Raw genomic sequence first — 6,000 nt, forward strand, 5'->3', positions numbered from 1 at the left:
TTTAAAACATGCATTGTGTGTTTTGAAGCACAGGTGCACACGAGTTGTAACAACAGTGACTAGTGGCTACACCATGGTATTATAGATGATTTTCTTTATTAATCCCACAAGGTGGAACAAATCTGCCTCAGTTCAATGGATTTTAAATACTTTTGCTCTATTTTTATCTTAAATACTGCATAAATTGAAAAATATATAAAATTACTTTTTTATATATTTTTTAACATTTTATACAGAAAATAGTCTGAATATTAATTAGTAACATGAAATACACCCAAAATGCAAAATATTAAAGAAAAAAAATTCTAGTATATTCATTTCACAAAAATGAAATTATTACACGATTATGGCCTCTGGTCAGTTTTGACCGTGAACAACACAAGTGTGACTCCTAAATGAACAATACCAGAGGGTTAATACCATTAGTGTACCATGGTATTGCCAGAGTACCTTTTTTGTATGAGTGACTCAAAAACTTAACTCAAAAAGGCGAATTATATATTGTCAGAACAGCATGATTTGGTTCTGAAAAATGGAGTGAGAAAGATCTCTGTAATGTCTGTATTATAGGTTATATAATATATTCCCTCTCCAAAATATCTCGAAACCTCTAAACCAAGCTTATTTTACATTAAAAATCTTTAAAAAAAAAAAAAAAAAGAAAGAAAAGAAAAGAAAAATAAATAAATAAAAACTTTATTATTTATTAGAAAATGGATAGATCTGATTCTAAACTCTGACTGAAAGAGCCACATTTAAAGTTGGTGTAAAATGCAGACAGAAGGTCAGCTGTGGCCACACATTTTATATGAGTGGTTCCAAGTCCTGTTTCCACAGCATGCAGAAATCCAAAATGTGAAGTGTTGTCAGGTCTCTGGGAAAAGTATTGAGAAGTTTTTGTTGTTGTTGTTGTTTGCACAGAATGCATAAATCAAGATATAGCAACATGACAGTATTATATACAGGAAAGAACTTATGACACATACTGTATAAAACAAGGAGAGAAAAGAAAAAAAGAAAAAGAAAACAAAGGGGCCAACAACACATAGATACAGTTTTATGCATAAGTACAGTGATAATTGATGCAATATATTCATTTAATGTAATATCATAATAATTATTGTTATTATTTAATTTAGAACCACTGTTCTAAATTAAAGTGGCTGTGTTGCTTGGCAACCGAAAAAAGTTAACTGCTCCCATTTTATTTAAAGATGTCAACACTCGTAAGTTGCATCACATCCATGTGTGGTGCTATGCCAGTCACTTTATTATCATTGCCTATCTGAAATAAAATTATTTTACTTTATAGATTTTATCATATGTCTTAATTTTGTTTATCACTCTGAATTTATTTGTCATATATTTCTGACAAGTAGTCTCCAATCGTTTGTATATGGAGATGTAACATTTTTATTATTATTAGACTTTTTTTTAATATAATCTATTAAAATTAGTTAGAACAAATTATAATTTGTTCACCAATTTAATTGCTGAAATGTAGCATTGATTTCATAAGTGACGGAGCTGCCTCTCAGATAACATGCGATTTTGACACTTCCAGTGTGTGAGTCAAACTATTGTTGCTCATCATACTGTGATGTCATTAGCCACTTCAAGTGTAGATGCAACATTCCAAGTCTAAAAATACCACCTGCCTGTGATAAAATCACAATAGCACACAGTCTTTCATGGCTTACTGCTGTAATATACACATAATATACACTGTTAGACATTTCAAAGGGTTTTTACAGTAACTTACTGGCAACAGTGTTGCCAGTAAGTTACTGTAATTAAGATTTACAGTAGCAAACTGTATTTGATTTACAGTTGAAAACTGTACTGTTTTACAGTAAATTACTGTAAATAAAATCCAATTCATCAGTATACTACTGTAATTCATTCATTTTAATATAGATTTTATTAGATTTTATCATTTTTATATATAATTCTTTTTATTTTTACTCTACATAAGTACTACTAGCATTCAATTAAAACAGATACAATAATTACAAAATATCAAATTCTTTATTTAAAACACTTAAAAAATACAGACTTCCAATGCTGGAACAGTGTATCTTCACCATTTCTCCTGTCTTAGGACGTTTTGCAGTGTTTTATGTTGTGTCCTCTGGATTCATCCTTACAAAGAATCTTTAGGCAACAGAAACATAATGGGGGGAAAAAGACAAGCAGCCAAAGAATACATAGCTATCTGCAAAACCCAGGTGCTGCTCCAAAACGTGGCCACCATCTTTGCTCACCATCCACTTTGTTAGTGACAGAAATGTCTTCTCTGAAAAACAAGAAGTAGAAATAGCACACTTTTAAAAGGCAAACCTCATATAGAATACACAAATCTCTCAAAACCATAATTGTTCTCTTACCATGAATTATCAGTCTCAGGGTGGCTGGCCTGCTCATGTCTTTCTTGATGCTTCATTGCAGTTGCCTTTAAAACACAAATACAAAAAATGCAGTAAATCTTAAATTCCATTAAAAACTATAACAAACTAATTCTATAACTAGAAAGGCAGTTAGCCATAAAACTAGTTTAACCTAGATAACATACAATTTTATTTTCTCAATAGGCTACTGGCCAACATTATGAACTAAACTAAATTTCACATTAGTTAACCTAATGTTAATATAAGATAAGCATTGCTCGTTAAAAATTATTTTAATTCTGTAACTTAATTCAATAAGATGACAAAAGTCGTTTGAAACGACAGCGCAGTTTACCATGGTAAAGTTCTGTAACCGCCATGTTGACGAGTAAATGTTACTATGGGTTAAACTGGTGTGCAAAAATCTGACACAAACACACAGACAAACGTACATATATTTTTACCTTGCTTGCTGGTCTTATTCTCTCGTAAGGTGCAAGGACAACAGACAACAATATAGAACCCATTATATATATTATCTACAGTGAATGCGGACAGTAAACTGATGCCCCGGTATATTTCTGACGTGCAGATGTACTCCAAGCGCTCGCGCTGTTTCTGACACAGTACAAAAGGATTTTTCCAATCATTACAAGCGATGTAACACATCCAGTAGTCAGTCTCAAGCTGTTGTGGCATTGTAGACACGGTCCAGGGCAAATTGTGTCAATCCAAATGTAAGAAATGAGGAAAATAAAACGACCTCAATAGAATGGCACCAAAGAGACTGTTACAGCAAATACAGTAGTATACAGCAATTTTAAAAAATACAGTAAGTCTCTGTATGTGGGGTCTGACGTCACAGAAAATTCCCATGATGCAAAGGGTATTACAGTTATTTACTGTAAAGAGAATTTGCAGTATTATACTGGGTGACATACAGTAAATAACTGGAAATTACAGAAATGTCTAACAAAATGTATTTAGAAATAATGCCACTGAGGTACAGACAGATCACAATGTGTCTGTACTGACTTCACAAATTTAATCTCTGCTACTCTGCTGTATTTTGGTTCACTTTGTCTGCTAAAACTCGCTGCTTAGGGAGCTTTCATACTAGCACTTTTGGTGCACTTGATATAACATTTGAGACGAACAGACGCATGTGCTGTGCTGTGTTGGACCATTTGGAAATAAGACCAAGTTTTTCAAATTCCAAAGTACAAAAGTGAGGCGAGCAAGCAACAGAAACCATCTATTTTGTCATCTTTTACTGTACAGCCATTACCTAACAAACAGCTGCCACTCTGATAATACAAACATAACATGGTTCGGAACCAAAAAGTATCATGTGAACACAATCCAGTGGGGGTAACACAAGGAGGCTCAATCAAACTGGGATTCAGATAAGGCAATCAGACCAAATGTGAACGCTTATTAAATGTTTCTGTGGACTAACTGGTTGTCCATGGCAACCTGCCATTAAATATACAGTAGACCTACTGCACTTGAGCTTCCAGAGACTCAAGGCATTGACAGTCATTGCCACAGACACTTCCTGTACATTTCACACTGCATTTCTTCTTTTACTCACTTTATACAGTATTTCACTTTACCTCAATTCGTGTCCTTCAACCTATACTTTAAAAAAAAAAAATACTTTCTTTTCATCTGTAAAACCACATACACTATTAACTGACATAGTATTTTATTTACAGTACAGTAAATACTGAATATTATTTTGATAAAATACTATGGTATTAGTGCCTGGTCACTGTACAATGGTTTTGCCTCTTTATTTTAGCAAATTATTCCTTTAGCTTTTGTCTTATTTTATTATCGTTTTGACTTTCTCAGTCCAAATATTCCATAATTTGATCTCTGCCTGTTACATTTTCTGTTCTTTTGTTTGTTTGATTGTCTTTATCTTTATCATCCCTCATTTAGGTTTTCATTAACTGACTTTTCATATCCTTGGGTTGATTAGAAATATAAGAAAATTAATCATATCTGTAATCACCACAGCAATGTACCAAAATAACAAGTCTGTAAGCTCACAGGGCTGTGCCCAAGATAGTTAAATCATCACCAGTATTATAGGCGGAGTATGACCATATTCATTTAAAGGAATTTTTTAAAGGAAAATTCTGTCATTATCTCACCCAAACCCATGCTGTTTTTTTTTTAATGTAAAACACAAAAGAATTCTGAAGAATGCTCCTTTCCTTTCATTTACACATCATAGTTAACATAGCTTTCTTTCTCCAAAAAGGAAAAAACACTATATTTATTTTTAATTTTTTTGCTGGATGTAAAGGACCTGTATGAAGAATCTTCCTCTTTTGAAAGCCACAAACATAAAAGCAGCATACAAGTTTTACATATCAGTCATAAGGGTGAGTAAATAATCACAGAACATTCATTATATATTAATTCCTTTAATAACTAAAGAAAACATAGTAACCACAAGTTCCCTATCAAAAGCTACACTCGATGCTGCATTTTATTAAAGCTGTTGAGAACATTCTTTGTTCGAATGGTTGTGGAGCATGTGTGGCAAACACGCCAAGAATTTGGCTGAAATAACCTTTGTCAGTGACGTCATTGGAATGCGTGCACCTGAGAGGTTATAAATAGACATGAAACAGACACACCTTCAAGTTTCTTTTTCTTCAGGGACCATATCCATGCTGCTTTGCAGTTTTCCATTTGTGTTCAAAAAAGAAAAAAGTATCATGGTTATGTAAAAGGGATTATGTGAAGAGATGCATGCAAAGTGCTCTGCAGGTGTACCAGGCTGACCTGCAGAAAGAGTTGATGATGCATGAGCATTATTGAAGAGGCATTTTCAGAACTTCGCCGGGCCACAGATCTGTCTGTCCGGGTGACTAAGCAGACCTTAGACCTGGCTAAACCTCACAGGCATCAAGTAAAGTTCCTCCCCCAACATGCTCAAGCATCCCAGTCCCAACTAAATCTGGCTTCTCTGAAATGAGAAGCCCAGAAAGAGAGTGTGGCGAGTCAAACCACCAAGAAACCAGACCTGAGAATGGTCATTATGGCTAAAAAGAGGTCCTGAGGGTCGGAAAATTCTAACGAACATTAAGAGCTCCTTCTTGGCAACCTCAGGAGATCCCTGTCCAATCTCCGCTGCCTCCGTTTTTTGGGGGCAGCGGTCTTCAGCTAAATGTTACATGTGGTGTCACGGTTTCCTGTCACGGTTCAGGACACCGAGCATGTAATATCCCCCCAGTAAAACAAAGTGTCAAATAGTGGCCGTTAGAGATAGTATGGCAGCATGGAAACTACTGCAAAATATCTCTCCTTGGGTCCTAAAGGCCGTAGAAATGGGCTACAGAATACAGTTTGTGCATCATCCTCCACGTTTTAACAGCATGGTCTTCACTACCGGGAAACCCAAATCAAGCGCATTTGTTGACAGACTCATACTTTCACATAGAAATTTTGCAACAACACAGCAAGTTCCTGATGTTTGTTTTCGGAGGCTAAGCTTAGCAGTATCGGGTTCTTTCATTCAGCCTAGCATTATCTCCCCGCAAATACACAATATGTATGGATGCAGCACTGGCTCCTCTGCGAATCCAGGGCATCT

The sequence above is a fragment of the Onychostoma macrolepis genome, chromosome 13 (genome assembly GCF_012432095.1).
Source record: "Onychostoma macrolepis isolate SWU-2019 chromosome 13, ASM1243209v1, whole genome shotgun sequence".
Taxonomy (NCBI): domain Eukaryota; kingdom Metazoa; phylum Chordata; class Actinopteri; order Cypriniformes; family Cyprinidae; genus Onychostoma; species Onychostoma macrolepis.